At 39.3% G+C, this 19,027-nt stretch overlaps 1 long non-coding RNA gene across 1 annotated transcript; it reads right to left on the reverse strand.

The window, feature by feature from the left end:
- Positions 1 to 223: 223 nt before the first annotated feature.
- Positions 224 to 14,114, reverse strand: LOC311254020. Its single transcript, XR_014622144.1, has 3 exons — positions 13,961 to 14,114; positions 1,045 to 1,207; positions 224 to 376 (listed from the first exon to the last, which is right to left on the reverse strand). It is a non-coding gene; the product is annotated as an uncharacterized lncRNA (long non-coding RNA).
- Positions 14,115 to 19,027: the final 4,913 nt, after the last annotated feature.

Genomic DNA, 19,027 nt, shown 5'->3' on the forward strand with positions numbered 1-19,027 from the left:
GTGCTCCTAAACACTTTCTGGAACTTTGATTTTTCTTTGTGACACTTCCCTAACCCACTTCTCTCACCTCAAACCCTAATTGGTGGAAAACTACAAAACCTAATTCTTATTTCTATTCTAGCCCTATCCCTATACTCTAAACTTAAACCTAATATTAGATAAAGAAGAACCAAAGTATTGGGAGAATTGATTATAATTGGATTTCTAAAAGGGGAGGGGCTTATACATAAGGATTGGCAAACTAAATTCAGACAGACAGGAGGGTATAAAAGGGAATGACACTGAGACACATCAGTTTGGCACAACACAACAAAGAAACAACATCTACTTACCTGTCCGGGGTGGCTTGCCTGAAGAACTCCTACTAACCCTAACCCTACGGACCAAAAAACAAAAAGCCATAGTTAACCAAAATAATGGAAACATATGAAAATTTCGACTCAAACTTAGGACTTTTTAAGACCAACCTCGCACCTATTCTGGCATACATTTATGAAATAATGCAAAAAAATTCTGTCAGAATAACTAAGAATACCAGCATAACACAGGGAGAAATAACAATCACTTCTTTTAATAAACAATACAGTGTGTGTGCGCGCACGCCTGTGTGCAAAAGTATTACAAATGGAGCATACAGCCCTATAAAACTCTGCTGCAATCTCTCAACACTGTAAGAAACAAAACAACTGTGTGAGCAGTGTGTGTGTGCAGATACATTACACAAAAGAACAATGTCTTAACATATTAGACGCAATTATATACAAAACACAATAACTGCAAGGAATGTGTGTGAGTGAGTGAACGTCTGTGTGTGCATGTATTACAATGGAGCTGGAACAGTGTCAACACTGTATTAACAATCAAAACCATAAAAACAACACAAACAACTACAGTGTGAGAAGTGTGTGCATGCACCTGTGTGTGAATGCATTACACTAAAGAACCATTTCTTCATCAAACCATTTCTTCACAAACATTTCTAAAAAGAAAAACACACACTCTTTTGGTCAGACGTTTCCTACAACATAATTTGTCTTCACTGACCGCCACCGTTTTACAATGTAACTCCAGGTGGTGCACAGCCCAGAGAAGAAAAATGGAGAGACGCCGGATCCAGCAGTTGGGCACCCGAACACCGGGGGGTCTCAACGAGAGGATGGAGGGGCCTGGTTCGTTGCGCAGTTGATGGCCTGAGCCTGGGTCGTGCCTGGAGGGGCAAATGTCAATGTGGTGTAACCGTAAAAACATCGTACCAAATAGTTAAACTTGTTCAAAAAAGGTGAAATTCTCAATAAAACACTGTATCAGCTACTTTGGCATAATCTTACATTTGTGTTGTTTAATAATGAATAAAATCAATGGAACGCCATTGTTCTGAATATTATAATTAATTTGGAGAATTGTGTCTGTCAAGTCAACTTCCTAAAGTGTCAAGGTGGTGTAACCAACATTCAAGGAGCCATTTTGTTAATTTGTGCAAAAAGACCACGTGACAGGAAATTATATCACAGAGAAGGACCCCTGATAAGCCAAACTGCTGCATGACGAGACTAGCAACTCTCTTGGCAATCTTGATAATTTGACATTTTTAGGGTATGGTCAGGTGTGCTTAGGGTTACATGTCAAATGGTATGACCCCAGGAAAACATTTATCGTTCATAATAATTGTAAAAATAAATATTTATTTTAAAAAATGTGTTTGAAATCTTCACACCGAGGCCACGTGCTTACATAGGTGTCCATCATAATGCCTGTTAAATTTGAATTTAAATTGAAATGTCAAATGGTGTAACTGGTTACACCGTTTGACATTTGACCTCCTCAAAATTATTCATACCCTTGCTAATTGTTGTGATCTTTTATTTTTGTGATAAAATGACTGCACTTTTTCAAGTTTGTTTATGAATTATATGTGACCAATAAGTGAAATAATGACATCAACACACAATTCAAGAAATTCTTTATTTCAGGGGTATTTTATTCATGGATTCCCAAAAAATGCCATGTTCAAAATTATTCATACCCCCGACAATACTTCAACAAAAATGTGGTTATTTTAAGATGTTACAATGGAATAAATACCATTAACATTGTTGAACAAATTTTAAACACTGATTTAAAAAAAAATTGCATCTTCCCAGAAGAGTATGAATAGAGGAAAAGTGTTCTGGTCATTCTTCATTTCTGGTCATCGTGGTCAAGAAGAAGGAGCTCAGTGAGGACCTACCTCAACGTCTTGTGCGTGCCCACAGTGAAGGAAAGGGTTACAGGGCCATTTCAAAGCAGTATGATGTCCCTGTGGCAACCGTCCAGAGCATAATCAACAAGCACAAGAGCTTCAATACTGTTAAAAACCTCAGCGGGCGTGGCAGGAAGCGTAAGATGTCCCCCAAACTTGCCAGGACAATCTGCCGAGAAGTCAACAACAACCCCCAGACCACAACGAAGGCCCTAATTGAAACGCTTGACCAGGCAGAGACAAAGGTGTTACGGCCCCCACCATTGAGCGAGTCTTGCACAGAGGAGGTCTCCATGGACGTAGGCCTCGGAAGACACTGCTGCTCAGGAAGAAACATCTGGAGGCTCGCCTGTCCTTTGCAAGAGGTCATTTGAAGCAAGATCCCAGCTTTTGGTCAACTATCCTGTGGTCTGATGAGACCAAGTTGGAGTTATTTGGCCATATGGATGCTGAATATGTCTGGAGGAAGAAAGGAGAGGCATTCACCGAAGAACACTTTGCCCACAGTCAAGTACGGTGGTGGAAGCATAATGTTATGGGATGCTTTGTCAAGGTCAAAGGAATCATGAGAAAGGAGGATTACATCAGGATCCTTGATGAAAATGTGAAGGAATCTGCTGAGAAACTCCAGCTTGGCCACAACTGGACATACCAGCAAGACAATGATCCTAAACATACTGCCAAGGTAGTGAAGAAATGGTTCAAGGACAATGATGTCAACGTCCTAGAATGGCCAAGTCAGAGTCCTGACCTGAATCCCATCGAAAACTTGTGGCATCGCTTGAAGACCAGAGTGAAGGCTAGGAAACCGACCAACCTGACCCATCTTGAGGCTTTCGCAAAGGAAGAGTGGGCAAACATCTCACAGGAGACATGCAGGAAGCTTGTGGACACATACAAGAATCGTCTCGAAGCAGTCATAAAAAACAAAGGCTATGCCATTGACATTGGACTAGGTTATGAATAATTTTGAACATGGCATTTTTTGGGAATCCCTGAATAAAACACCCCTGAAATGAAGAATATCTTGAATTGTGTATTGTTGTCATTCTTTCACTTGTTGATCACATATAACTCATAAACAAACTTGAAAAAATGCAGTCATTTCATCACAAAAATAAAAAATAACAACAATTAGCAAGGGTATTAATAATTTTCTGTATGGCTGTATATGTCTTCCATTCACTTACAATTTTAAGCAATATATAGTGCAATAATATGTAATTTCATAATGTAGCAGAATGAAGTCGGTGAACAGTGACAATGTTGAAAATGAACAGCAGCTTTAAAAAGACTTAAAACTCCAATAATCTGACAAATGTTAGTCAAAGATTAAAATTTAGATCTGTAAAATTACATTTATTAACTTTCTATTGTTTCATAATTATTGCAATATAATAGAGCCTCTTTTCCCCCTATAGCTGCTATTTGCAGATCCTGCTGCAAGGGCCAATTACCTTGCCAAAAGGCGCGAAAGGTTGTTTTTACACACACACACACACACACACACACACACACACTTGAAATACTGTGAAAGAATACTCCAGTAGCTGAGCTTTCCAAAACAAAGCAGGAGAAGTTGAGGGAAAAGTGGAGAAAGTACCAACGAGACTGCTGATGTTCTCAACTTAACCCCACAATCTATGGACATGTCAGATGAGCAAATTCAGCATCTCGACAATCCAGAGCATATGCATAATCATCTGGACGCGCATGACTATGAGCAGCCAGTTACAGAGAGGCTGCAAGCATCCTCAACCCCTGCAAGGAAAGGAAAGTAAAGAAAGAACAAATACTATATAGCTCAGTGCTGAAAGAGAGGGAAAAGCTGAGGTCTGAACTTCGCAAAGTTAAAAGGGAACTCCCGGCAGCAAAACAAAAGACAAAAAAAGATAGAGGAAACTGTATTGGCAAAAGACAAAAATGAAAATGGTCAGTGAAAAGAACAAAATGAAAAACAATAAGAGCCTCACAAATGAAAAGAGAGGAAGTGGCCAGCTTTCTCTGTAGGGATGAGAATAGTCGCATGTTATGAGGCAAAATGTATCGCGCTTGGGCAAGTGTTGCTATAATGACATTGAGTTTGAAGGACCTCTGGAGGAGACTGTTCTAACATGGCAGCAGTGGTCCAGAGTAGTCACATCTGAAGAAGGCAAAACCTTTGCTAACTTTGCAAAAGTCACACAAAGTGGAAAGTGTGATGATCTGCTGGCTTTGCTTAACAAGTAGCTAGATTCTCTAGCTAAGCACCAATTCAACTGGCTCTACCAAGTCAAAACACTCAGCAAGCTGAAAGAAATACTACGTGAGGATGAAGTCTGCATTCGTGTAGACTTCTGAGAAATACGGCTGTAAGCTCGGCAGTGAAATTCAGGCGTTCCGCTTCGGGGGCAGCCGCTAGCAGGTTACAATCCACGCAAGTGTGGTGTATACAGCCTTATCATCCTTTTCCTATGCCGCTCTCTCTGCCTCTCCCCGCCATGATGAACGTGCTGTATGAGCTCACATGGAGCCTGTATTGAAGGATGCCATAGGCAAATGTAACACACCCACCACTCTACATATCATAAGTGATGGACCAGTGACCCAATACAGAAACAAGAAAAAAAATGTTCTTCTCAACACAATGCCTTTTCTGAGTGGGTTTCAAAGGTTCACTTGAAATTACAGAGAGAAATCGCATGGGAAAGGAGCTCCTGATGTAGTGGGAGGGGCTGTCAAGCGTACTGCGGACACAGCAGTCCAAAGAGGCACTGACTTGCAGACAGCTGAGGAACTTTACAACTTCCTGAAGGATCAGCCCTCAAGCATCGAGTACTTTTGGATATCCGAGGAAGCCGTTTCCAAGTACGACGAATCGGTCCCAACAAATGTCCCGGCCGTAAAAGGTATGCTGAAAATTCGACAAGTGACCTCTGAAGAGTGAGCTGCGATTCAGTGGAGGGAAATTTCATGTTTCTGTGCAAGACCTGATATCTGCAAGTGCTATGATCCAACTGCAGTAGATCTCCGCAACCTGCAATCAGAAGACCTCCCCTCAACATCTACCAACTGTCAGCAGGATCTGAAAGGCAAGTTCATTCTGGTCAGATATGAAAGTAAGCCTTTCGTGGGACAGGTCATCCAGGTGGTGGGTGAAGAAGTAAAAGTGAGCTTCATGCAACAACTGGGTGGGAAGAATGTCTTCACCTGGCCTCATCTACCTGACATCCCTTTTTTATTATGCGCCAGAACCTTTGAACTCATGTAACTCAAAACTCATGACACAGGACTGGAAACATTTCCAAGCACACACACAGCCCTAAACACACGATTCTCCGTCTCTCTCTATCCCTTCCACCACCACCTCACACACACAACTTTTGACATGTTTTTACACTAATTCATCGCAGTCAAAACACGAGTTCACATGATTTTTGGAAGTTTGTTTTTCAAATTAATTCATAAAATAACACAAGTTCACATGATTTTTTGATGTTTGTTTTTTAAATTAATTCATAAAATAACAACTTCACATGATTTTTGGATGTTTAATTTGTAAAAATTAATTAATCTTGTTGATGTTTTTTCTTCATTGAAAATAATTTATAAAAGTTCAATTGACCTTGTTCACTGTCATGCTTGATTTTTAGTGCCAGTTTCTTCAACAGACAATGGCCTTTGTAGAAGCAACATAGTCAGGTGGTGTAACTGGTTTGTGTCAATTGGTGTCACCAGTATTTTTCATAAAAATTGTATAATATACAGGAACATTCATGAGGAATAAGATGTAATCCTCTACTGCAATGTATTAACGTGTTTTTACAGTTTATACATAATTTGTCAAATATTATTTACAAAACAGTGTTTTCAGCATTTGTCCGGCTCTATATTACTAAAACGCATACAATTTTCATTTAAAATAATCCTAATAAAATCTATTTTCATGTGATATTTTAAAATTAAGTAACTGTTTTCATAAGTACACTTGCAGACATGAAACCAACAAAAATACAAAATATACATTTTAGCAAACCTGATGCAAGCTTTTTAAAAAAATTTAATTTTTTTTTTGAATTGCTCATAATGCAAACCCTTATTTGTCACTGACCCGCCTCTGCCTCCTAATTGTGCTGCTGCCTGTCTCTCAGACTAAAATGTGAAATGCCCCAACGCCTGTGAGAAAAGACCTTTTTTGTTGTTGTCATAACCATTGCTTGACCCCACACATCAAACATCCAAGATCAAAGATGTTTTGGAAAGCAGTATGGTGTGACAATTTGCTCCATCGCACCACTTTGTGCTGCAGGGTCTTTTTTGACCCCAGAGGACAATTATTAAGGATTAATAATTCATTATTAATTATTAAGTAATTTGATTGGACATAATTCAATCAAATGATCTCAAATTTATTTCAATCACAAAGAGCATAGTATCGGACAACCCTCATTATTTTCAGACCATTTGATGAATAAAAAACAATTTTGACAGGAAAAGATTTAACTTGGGGTCAGAACCACAGGACAACACGAGGATTAAGGTAAATATGAATTGTTTTTTTCAACTTTGTAAGGTGTCCTGTTCAAGCCGCACGTGCGTGGTCAACTAGGTGATGTGTGGTGACATCTATGTGTCCGCACTGAGCAGTGGGGGAGGGGCAGGGGTTACAGACACAGCACACAGAGAGAGAGAGAGAAACAGGAGGGAGGAAGACACACGCGTGAGAGAGAGAACAGCCCCTACAGAGACAACACGCTGGAAAGGTGAGAAAATGAGTGACGGCAGGAAACGCAGTAAAATTGAGTGTAGAGTATTAGACTTGCAGGAAGTGATACAATAGGCATAAATCATGAAAATTAATTTTCATAGTGAAACAACATTTTACTTTTTTGTATTTAAAATTAAAAGGTTTTCAAGTAAAATTCCTTCTCAGTTAAGATTGTCTAGCCCTGCCTGAAAGAAATGTATTAATTCTTGAGTGTTTGTTGGGGCTATGGAACCCACAATTACCTCTGAAGGGCAATGTGGTTATGAGCAAAATAGAGAACCATACTCAATTGCACTAAGAAATGTTTGGTTGTTTTTCCATGCGTCTCCCTCGACAATTTTGATGCTCGCAAATGCCAAGCGCATCTCTACTAGAAGGTTGAGATGTGTATATTGCAGTACTTTCAACATCTTAAACCTGAGTATTATGAGTGGCAAGTTATGATAAGCAACTTCACATAGGAATCCATTTTGTGCAACGCTTCTCTGGATTCAGAGGCTTGTAATTCCCAACTAAATCAATTTATTAATACACTTTCTGTTTGAATGTGTAGAAGAGATTGTTCTGAATATTGAATTTGAGAATCTTATCAAAATAGATTTCCATTAATAAATGACGTGGTTTTATTTTGCCATTAAGTGTGGGGGCGGGGGAGGGGCGCCCCCTCTCCCTCCCTCAGAGGAGAGGGGCTGTGGGTTGAACTTGACTGTTATTTTAAATCACAACATACAGCTCTCCTGAGTAGAAACATGGATTGTGCTGCAAACAAAAGAAACCACCAACCTAATGGCAAATACCAGGTAATACAAATGTGTAACTTAACTCATATATTCAAATAATATTATCTTTTATTTGCAAGACAACTTGTAAGTTTTAATCACTGGCGGCAGGTGTTCTGATCAATCGAGACTAGCATAAGCTAGAAGCATAAGATAGCAAAGGCAATCTAATGGGTGTATGTGTGCATAACTGTGTGTGTGCGTATGTGTTTTTGATGGAGAAAGAGACAGACTTGGGCCAAGAATTGGTAACACAGATTTACTGTATTTTTCCATATTTACCAGAATTTACTCTAATAATGGAGACAACAGAGCCAGCGCAGTCAGCAATCCAGCCACACTCACAGACACTGGATGAAAAGGTGTGCTTAATATGTGGAAGTGCTCTCCAGGCAGATAAAAATAATCCACACATCAAGAACCCCACCTTGCAAGGACTGAAAACAAGGAAGACACGCGCATGAGAGAGAGAACAGCCCCTACAGAGACAACACGCTGGAAAGGTGAGAAAATGAGTGACGGCAGGAAACGCAGTAAAATTGAGTGTAGAGTATTAGACTTGCAGGAGGTGATACAATAGGCGGAAATCATGAAAATTAATTTTCATAGTGAAATAACATTTTACTTTTTTGTATTTAAAATTAAAAGGTTTTCAAGTAAAATTCCTTTTCAGTTAAGATTGTCTAGCCCTGCCTGAACGAAATGTATTAATTCTTGAGTGTTTGTTGGGGCTATGGAACCCACAATTACCTCTGAAGGGCAATGTGGTTATGAGCAAAATAGAGAACCGTACTCAATTGCACTAAGCAATGTTTGGTTGTTTTCCATGCGTCTCCCTCGACAATTTTAATGCTTGCAAATGCCAAGCGCATCTCTACTAGAAGGTTGAGATGTGTATATTGCAGTACTTCCAACATCCTATTCCTGAGTATTATGAGTGGCAAGTTATGATAAGCAACTTCACATAGGAATCCATTTTGTGCAGCGCTTCTCTGGATTCAGAGGCTTGTAATTCCCAACTAAATCAATTTATTAATACACTTTCTGTTTGAATGTGTAGAAGAGATTGTTCTGAATATTGAATTTGAGAATCTTATCAAAACAGATTTCCATTAATAAATGACGTGGTTTTATTTTGCCATTAAGTGTGGGGGCGGGGGAGGGGCGCCCCCTCTCCCTCCCTCAGAGGAGAGGGGCTGTGGGTTGAACTTGACAGTTATTTTAAATCACAACATACAGCTCTCCTGAGTAGAAACATGGATTGTGCTGCAAACAAAAGAAACCACCAACCTAATGGCAAATACCAGGTAATACAAATGTGTAACTTAACTCATATATTTAAATAATATTATCTTTTATTTGCAAGACAACTTGTAAGTTTTAATCACTGGCAACAGGTGTTCTGATCAAGGCAAACAGACACTAGCATAAGCTACAAGCATAAGATAGCAAAGGCAATCTAATGTGTGTATGTGTGCATAACTGCGTGTGTGCGTATGTGTTTTTGATGGAAAGAGATACAGACTTGGGCCAAGAATTGGTAACACAGATTTACTGTATTTTTCCATATTTACCAGAGTTTACTCTAATAATGGAGACAACATAGCCAGCGCAGTCAGCAATCCAGCCACACTCACAGACACTGGATGAAAAGGTGTGCTTAATATGTGAAAGTGCTCTCCAGGCAGATAAAAATAATCCACACATAAAGGAACCCCACCTTGCAAGGACTGAAAACAATAATCGAGGTTGCTGAGGAACGAGGTGATGAAGTTCGTAGGAGAATATCCTCCTACTCTGACGACATACTGTCCTTCAAGGTTAAGGTTTCATATCACAGATCGTGCAGGGCCAATTATTCCAGTCCTAACAACTGCAAGCCTACGACCGGTGACCAAAAACCAGCCGAGGAACAGTGTAAGAGTGAACGACTGAGCAGAGACACTGGATTTGACATTCGTACCCAGTGTTTCATTTGCAGCCAGAAAGCCACAAATACAGAAGGCCTGACCCCTATAAGTACTGGTACAGGTGAAAGTACAAGGTCAAATGTACTCGGTGCAGCTTCAGAGAGGCACGATGAAAAAGTACATCATCGTATGCTGACCCGTCAAGATCTTTTTGCTTATGATGCCAAGTACCACAGAAGCTGCCTTGGACACTATATTTCAGAGAGAAACATTTCAGCAGCCAGACATAAATATCTGTCTGAAAAAAAGTTAAGTGAATATGAAGAAGCTTTCACTAAACTAATTGAAGAAATAACTAGCAAAGTTTTTTCAGGTCACAACACTGAATGCTGTCACCGAGAGCTATGTTTCAAAACTGAGTGCAGCTGCAGGACCAAGCATGTATAAATCATGGAAACTCAAAGAGAAATTGATCCAGCATTATGGAGATGAACTGATTTTCATTGAACGTCCTGGAAAATCAGATCTTATCTGTTCTAGTGCCGTCACTGTTGCTCACGCAATGACAGAAGCTTCCATACTAAGAGAAAAACTAACAGAGGACAAGTAGCCAATGCCTCAACTGAGAACAGAGACTCTCACTGACAATCAAATCCTACACAAGGCTGCAGGTATCCTAAGGAGAAGTATGGAAGAGGTTAGTGTGGTGGTGACACGCTTTCCCTTCTCCAGTGCAGTAAATATGTACCAGCAGAAGTGTATGATTTTGTTAACTGGTGCATTACTTCTGATGCCTTCAGAAAACTGCAGACCTGTAATGATGACCCAGCACTAAAGAAAAATCTACGTGTGATAACTCTTTGCCATGGTCTAATTGCACAGTGCTGCGGCCTGCCGCATATTCGTCACCAACATCAGATATTTATAAAAAGCAATAAAATCAGGCAACTACAAGGTCAACTACATTCCTGAGGACCCCATTTTCAAACCTTCAGCTCTACTGCATGCTTCAAGATCACTCAAGCTCCTATAAGTTTACCATTTTCCCTTAAACTTGTTCGTACAGATACTCTAGAGAGATGAAAGCTATGAAAAATAAACTTCAAGAGGTAACAAAGGATAGGAACAGAATGAAAAACCATTGGGTACAAGAACAAGCTTGGAATAAAAAAACACAAGAATCACCCTGAAAAAAAACAGAGCAGCTGCTGCGGGGAAGCCAACTCAAAAATCCCTCCATCAAGAAAATTCAGCTGTTCCACAATGCACTCATTCATGAAGTCTGCCCACAAGAACAAGAACTTGACGCTGTCAGGCAAGGTTCTGAAAAAATATTGGCTACTTCACCAGACAAGGCAATTTTGTTTTATTTTGTTTACCTGAACTTTGGTTCTACAGTGTTAATTAACATCTGTGAAAGAAACTGGAGTCTAGCATCCAATCAATGGGCGGCATATCATCTGTTCAGCTGATCAAAATAGAGCCTTAGGGATGGAAGTCTCTTTAGCCAGCCTGTTGTGCAGTGCATCATAGGTAGAATAAGATGATGCACAGAAGAGAAAAAAAATTGCAACAGTGACACTTTTGACACTGAAGTGGACTTAGCTTTTAAGCTAGAGATTTTAATGAATCCGTTGACACCAAATACACAATGCTGGCTTAATGGGAAAGGGGTGAAACGTTGCTCCAAAGTTGAAATGTTTTAGCACGAGTGAACTTTGAAGGGGTGACTTTTAATATCGCATGTCATGCGATGTGACTATCTCGCACGCGCACATCGCGATGGCGATGTTCAAACGATATAGCACTACTCAGAAGGTTCAGGATTTCTACCATAATGCAGCACGAATGACAACTGACATACAGGACACAATCACGCGCAAGAAAATAAAGCATCAGAGAATGATTCTGACTAATACAGTATTGAACCTCCACAAGAAGTTCACCAAGAAGGAACCAAGAGTGAAGCTCAGTTATTCATCCTTTTGTGCCTTACGTCCATTCTATGTCACAGCACCTAGACCGTCGGATCGTAAGACACGCCAAGTACCGTGAGAATGCTAAGCTGATGCTTGAAGTCCGAAGAGAAATGGTGTCATCGAGCCTATCAAACTGGAGGATAGTTTTGAACTTGTCTGCTGTTCACAGACAAGCGAGGCATGTCTTCTGCGCTCCTGCACCTGGTGTCTCCACAAACATACACTTCCCACACCACAGCAAGACCAGACCAATGTTGAATGCCAGCAATGGGAACGAGTTCAGGATCAACACAAGACTTGTTGGGAGAGCTTCTCCTACGATATGAAGACAAACTGAAGACAGAAACAACAACACACGTGTGCTCATTTCAGAACCAGACCAGAGAGTACAGCAGCATGATCGAGAAGTGCAATGATAGCACAGTAAGTGTGCGTGTTGACTTTTCTGAGGCGTGGAAATGCAAGTATACTTCTGAGGTGCAGTCATGCCATTTTGGTCAGAATCTCCCACAGCTCAACCTGCACACTGGCATGTACTATACAAAAGAACAGAAGACAGGCTTTTGCACAGTATCAGAATTCAAGCGACAAGATGCGTCTGCCATTTGGACTCACTTGGAACCAGTCCTGACAGATATTCATTTAAAGTTTCCAAAAGTTGATACTATTCACTTTTGGTCAGATGGCCCCAGCAAGCAATACAAGAACAAGAAGAACTTTTCTCTCCTTTGCAGTGTCCCTCCAAAGTTTCAAGAGAACAACCTGGGAGATATACAACCTGTCTGCTGAAGTCATGGATTTCATAGAGGAGAAACATATACACCATATACTTCCCAATAAAGCTAAATGAGTGGTGGAGTGATGTAAAACAGTCAGGGAATACTCACAGGAGTTCACGAATTATCATTATTATTATTTTTGTGCCAGATGTGTTTTGTGGCATTTACACAGAATGCTTTCTTTAATTTGAAACATTTCAGTTTATGGAAAAGAGACTGTAAGACGTAGTTATTCATTTATCTGTTCTTCACGTCTAGTTTACAGAAGAATATGATCTATATTATTTTATGAGTGGGGGGCACTACATGACAGTTAAATATGAGGTCAGTGATGAATTCTATCTTATTGCTACTGGTAATGATTTTTTTTTTTACTTATGATGATTATTAAGGGGTACTTTTATTAATGATAGCCTATTGCTAATTGAACATGTTTCTTATTGAATGTTTGCCACATTGCTCACAATTGTTATTTGTTATCTGTTCTTCACTTCCAATATACAGTTTACAGAAGAATATAATGTATTATTTTATGAGTAGGGGACACTACGTGACAGTTGAAGATGATGTCAGTGATGCATTTTACATTATTCCTACTCGTAATTACTTTATTTTTTACTATGATGATTTGATATTTGATGGTATGTAAGTAAACGTTGTATGATGTTAGATCTTTTAAAAGGAGTACACGTGAAACAGTATAAAAAATGAACAAAAGTGAATATTCGACATTTAACAGCATATGTTTACTAACGATGCCAGATAATGATTTAAAAACTCTAAATACATATTAGACAAAATAAATTAAAATGTATTTGCTTTTTATCATGTCTGCGGTGTGGACAAAAACAAAGTAATAACTGGAAGAACGCCTATTTTATGAAGAAAATACAAAATGAGGAGGTTGCACCGATACATTGCTCAACAGCCAAGACCTTGGTCTATAATGATATACCTTCAGATTTTGTTATTTAACTAACTTTTTATTTTCCAAATTAAAACCCGTTTTATTCAAATTCCCAAGAATCGGTGAAAGCCACTGGACCAGTTCTAGGTTCTGATGGAGTGGGGCGACAGATTAAAATTAAACCAGAGACCAGGTTCTTTAAAATTAAAGCCTGTACTTTACTTAAAGTAAACAAGAACAATAAACACAACAGTGTTCAGACAGTGTCTATCGTATCCTGCAGGTATGGGTTGGTATTCGCTTTCCCTTTTTCAGGTTTCTTTTCCTGAATAAGAAATATTCTTCCTTAATAATTCATCCAGGTAGGATGATTTAAATTATGTTAGACCGGTCTGTGACCAACTATCTCAATTTATGGTAATAGGTTGCACCTATTTTGGTTTCGTTATTTTTCTATTAATTCCATAAGTAGAAAAACCTTTTCACTATTTAAAAGCATCTAAATCCAAATAAAGTAAAACAATATTACACCTTAAATCACAATATTGACAATTATGAAACAGAATGTAAACTTGTAACACTTCAGTTCAAGTTCAGTGAAATATCTCCAACACTCCTACCTCTCTGGCAGCGAGTTTACCAGTAATCCATCTGGCAAATCCTCATTGAAGCGATGAATATGAAGGTGAAGATGAAGATGTCTTTTAGGGACCAAGTCTGTGGGTTTGGCTCGCGATCTTGTGTCCCACGGTCGCGTGCGTAGGCTATGTGTTGTCTCCCGCGCCGAGGAAGAATGTCTCTCTCTGGTTTAGCTAAGGCGATTACCTCTTTGCTAGCGACCAGTCACTCATTCAAGTGCAAACAGTACAACGAAGCATCAATAAAACGAGCTGAAACTCACCAAAACCGCTGTGGCTTATTCAAACATGGTCCTCATGAAACACCAAGTACATGGGTATTATTTTCCAGGCGTTAAACCAACTGTCTCTGTAACTATTTCACTGTTAATTTCTCTGCTTCTCTCCCCTCCCCCCTCGCTCTCGGCTCTGCTCAGCTGAGCTGAGCGCTATGCGTAAACACGGGCAAGTGTCTTAAAGGGGAAGCGTCATCACATTTCTTAAAGGCATGTTTTAAATCATTTCCATGCAATTATTGCCAAATCTGTGTTAACTGGCTCTTAATGAAACGTATGCATTTAATCCAAAAACATACTTATGCTTCTAATTCTTTGTCATTTCCACATATTAATCCTGTGCTAACTCAACAAACCATACAAACTGAGGTAGAAACTATTCAAGAGGGTTGAGTTACTCCCTGCCTTGTAGGCTACACTATTTATTAATAGAAAAATTAAAGCTCAATTTCAACAAACCAAACTGATGAACTGAAGTGACTGACAGTAAATCACACACTGTTCACTTAATTTAAATTCCCACAGAAGACAATAATTTTCACAGAACTATATCAGGTTGCAGTGTCTCATGCAGCATTTTAAGCGGGGTTAGCCATTGTTTATTTTACTCCTGAAACCTGGCATCTTTTAGCTTTCGCAAGTGCATCGATATCAGGTGTCACATCCTGACTGGCAGCCAATTTCAGGATGTTATTCAAGTGCTTGTGCGTGAGCCTTGAGCGCAGCTTTGTTTTATTGATGCTCATTACAGAGAAAACTTGCTCACAAAGACATGTGGTTCCAAACATGCTCAACACTTTTGCAGCAAGGGCTGTCGAGTTGGGGTGACCTGGCAAGAGATACTGATAAAATATGTCCAAGCCAGCTGTGGCAAATTAGCCCTTCAAATCTGAGTCGCGAAAATGTGAAATTAACACCTTCATGACGTTAACACGTAAACACGTTTGACACCCCTGTTCTAAATCTAAAGGGAAATTTTGACACATTCGAGATTCTCCTCTGAAAATTGTGACACCACACACAATACAGTGAAATTCTATGAAATCAGAATTATTGCTTCAGTAATATTTGGCCGATGTATGTATATGTATATATTTATGTAGCACTTTTGTTTCTATTCTGTCTACCAGTTACTACTTAGTTATTGTAGCCTACAACAGAGTTAGGAAGTCCCTATAACAGATATATTCCTGTGTTGCAGAAGAACCTCAGCGATATTGATGAAAAATGATGGGCTCTGACTGCCATTGTTTTACATACATTCAAACTTAAACTTACACGGGGTCAAACTAGCAGTAGCAGCTACAGGTAAACAAGCCGGCTGTCGGGGGTGCGCGCGCAGCTCAGAGATGACATCTTCCAGGTCGGAGGTAGTGGGTCAACCTACAGACCGCGGATGTTGATAACAGACAGAGGGGAATAGCACTAGTAACAAAATATTGGTGAAATGAACTAGTTTTGTGGCAGATAATGCTCATAGAGGCTGCGCTTCAGTGCCCCGAACACTCCAGTCCAGTCCGGTCCAGGTTGTAAAAAAACTGTAGTTCCCCTTTAAGTAGTTTCTGTGCTTACAATAATGTTTGTGTCTTAATTGAGAAAAATAACTTTTTCTCTGATCTAAAACAGAGCTCTGAGCTGATCTCCTCTGAAGATAAGGGGTCAGGTGATTGGCAGCCCCAAAAGAATGGAACAGAAGAAGAGGATTCTGAAGAGGAGGAGGAGGAAGAGGAGGCCAGTGTGAAGCGAAGGCTTCCCCAGCTGCGAAAGAAAAGGCCTGCACCCACACCCAGGAACAGTCCGGTGAGAGCTCCAATTTAATAAAGTTGGAATTTCTCTAATCCACCCAGTCATGGCCCATAGCCATGACAATAGCATTTCATGATGATGATATGATAACAACATAAACATTTCATTTTTAAGTATGATAACTAACAACAGCAGAGCTAGGGAGAGGAAGTGTTGGTAAACCTAAATTTGGTTGAAAAAATTTCCACATTGAAGCCACTGATACATAGAAACTTGGCATTCACTATTTTGTGTTTCTGATAATATGGGGTTTTCTGTCTGTAGGAGATGACAAAAAAGGCAAAGATGGCTGCACAAGTCCCTCCCCGGGTAGGTGTACTTGTATTAGACAATCTGGCTCTATTGACGCCTTTAAATCTAAACTCAAAACTCACTTTTTTGACTTAGGCTTTAATTAGTCCTTGACATCGACTGCTAGCTTCCTCGGTGGGTCGGTCTCAGTCTCGATGAGTAATCTATAGTATTAGATTCCACATTGTCCTGAAACAAGCTATTGTTTTGAAGAAAGTTGCATAACTGACAGGGGAGGTTAGAAATGGGTCTACAGTTCGCCAATACACCTGAATCTAGAGTAGGCTTTTTAAGAAGAGGTTTAACTACAGCTAATTTAAATGACTGAGGTACATAACCTGTAACTAGAGACAGTTTGATCACGTCTAAGAAAGAATCAGAATCAGAATCCTTTATTAAGAACTTCTTTAAGCAGACTGGTTGGGACGGGGTCTAGGAGACAAGTCGATGGTTTTGACAAAGAGATCGTTGAGGTTAATTGTTGAAGCTTGATTGGAGAAAAACTGTCCAGGTATACAGCAGGTTTTACAGCTGAGTTTAAAGTTCCTGTGCACTTGACACTAACAAATCTGAAGATCAGTATTGGTGTATTTTACTTGAGAACCTGTTAGTGTTTATTTTTGATTTTTTTCTCTCAGATGAATTGGGCAGGGTGCCTGAGGAGAAGAGGACATCATGGAGACAAAGAAGTCAAAGTGGAGAGAGGGCATCCAAGGAGAAAAGGAACAGTTGGAGAAGAAGCGGGATGTCCGAGGAGAAGAGGATGACATGGAGACAAAGAAGTCAAAATGGGTTTTAACAACAGTTAAACAGTCAATGGGTTAAACAGTCAATGGGTTTTAACAAATAAGGTGCGAGTGACTTTGGAATCTTACTATAAGCATGTACTTTTACAAGTTACAATATATCTGACGAGAAAAAAAGGCAATTACACTGATTTACCGTGTGCTCCCGAATTAGAAGTCCATCTTCCTTACCAAGGTAGAGGCAAAGAGCCTTGAGAACTGCTGCCTTTTTGAGATTAACATCACTTGTAGCCTGTGTGAAGAGATTCCACCGATTAAAACATTCAGAAACACATAAATAACTGCAAAGAAATTTTCCAATATCCAACCTGTGGTAACCTACAAACATTGACTTCCAATCAGCTTTGTCAAGTTTGATCTATATAGCTCAAAAATATGTCAAACATACTGTAAAAGGTCATCCTTTTTTAATTACAAAATAGCTGAAGCGTGGCCTAGTTTTTATTTTTTTTAAAGTGAGGTATGAATATGTTTTAACTCCTGTTTATTAAGGGATATACAGTACAACCAACATCTACAGCCCGATCTTTTTATCACCACCTAAGAAAACAGGATTGAACTGGCACCTGTCTGATCACATGGCTGCATCTCTCGCCCATATGGTATTATTGCCTTAAAAAGACAATATTTCTTTAGAAATTATTTTTGCACCTTGCAAATAATCCAGGCTGTTACTGATGATGCAAACTGGGGCTTCATATGGACAATACAATTACACAGTGATTGCAATTAACATTGTATATTTAATATGCTGTTCTGTTTTAAGGGTGACTTTAACATCTGTCTATTTTCTGGCCAGAAACATCTCCCTTCTTCTGGAAAACAGATGTCAACTGGGGTAAAAGATTGTCCAACTGTACCATGAAGTTTGTCTCAAGTGGAAGTGTTGTAATCTGCTGGAATTAGGCATTTATCTGTTAGAAGTTAGAAGAGTAGCTTGCCATAGAGTTCTTCTGCCCCCAAGTGGCCAAAATAAAGAACTGCTTCCTCTACAGGAGATTTTTCTCTCTCCAAATGTTGGTTGTTTTACCGTATCAGACTTTAAATTTTAACAGGTGCACACTGAAATTGCACAATAAGAAGAGAGGAAAAGGCAAGCATGTATTTACCTCATCAGTATGAAAGAATGCAGACCATCTGGCTTTAAACTCTCTGGCTGCTGGGTTTTGCTTCACCACCTCACTGTTTCTCTGTCTGACATCATTCAAAAGTTCAACTCTCACATTTTCAAGACTTTCATCTGTGAGGGTGTGATGGACAATTTAATTTTAATTTTAATTTTAATTTTAATTTTAATGAAACGCTACAGATTGGATGGTGCAGGAATCATGTTTGTGATTGCACTTACATCTCCAACCCAACGCCACAATGCAATACCACCCAAAATGAAAGCCAACCAACGCTGCTTCTTATAGGCCAGTCAGCAATCACAGACATTACCCTCGTTAATACCAAATTGAGTTAAAATGTTGAAAGTGCAAAAATTACCAGCATGGCAATTAATAGAAGCAAATAAATATAAGAATACTGTGCAAGTGGACCTAAGTTTTCACACATTTTGTAGGATAATTTTAAAGTATAGCTTACTATTCATTTAACAGATATTTTCTTTTATGTGAAATAATATTTACAATTACACAGTCTTCAAAAGATTAGATTCTATGATTAAGTTTATCGATTTGAGGGTCCATCCTTTGCCCATTATCACCAAAAGTATATTTTTTATCTAGCTTTTAGGATCAACCAATCACAGCTTTTGTAATGATGACTCATACCTAGCAACGGGGTCAACCACACCTCCTCACTAAGATAGGAGTTTCTGTCCATTCCTTGCTCAGCATTGTCTGAGAATAATCTGGAATCACTCCTAA

The sequence above is a fragment of the Pagrus pagrus genome (genome assembly GCF_965226575.1).
Source record: "Pagrus pagrus genome assembly, contig: HAP1_SCAFFOLD_134, whole genome shotgun sequence".
Lineage (NCBI taxonomy): Eukaryota > Metazoa > Chordata > Actinopteri > Spariformes > Sparidae > Pagrus > Pagrus pagrus.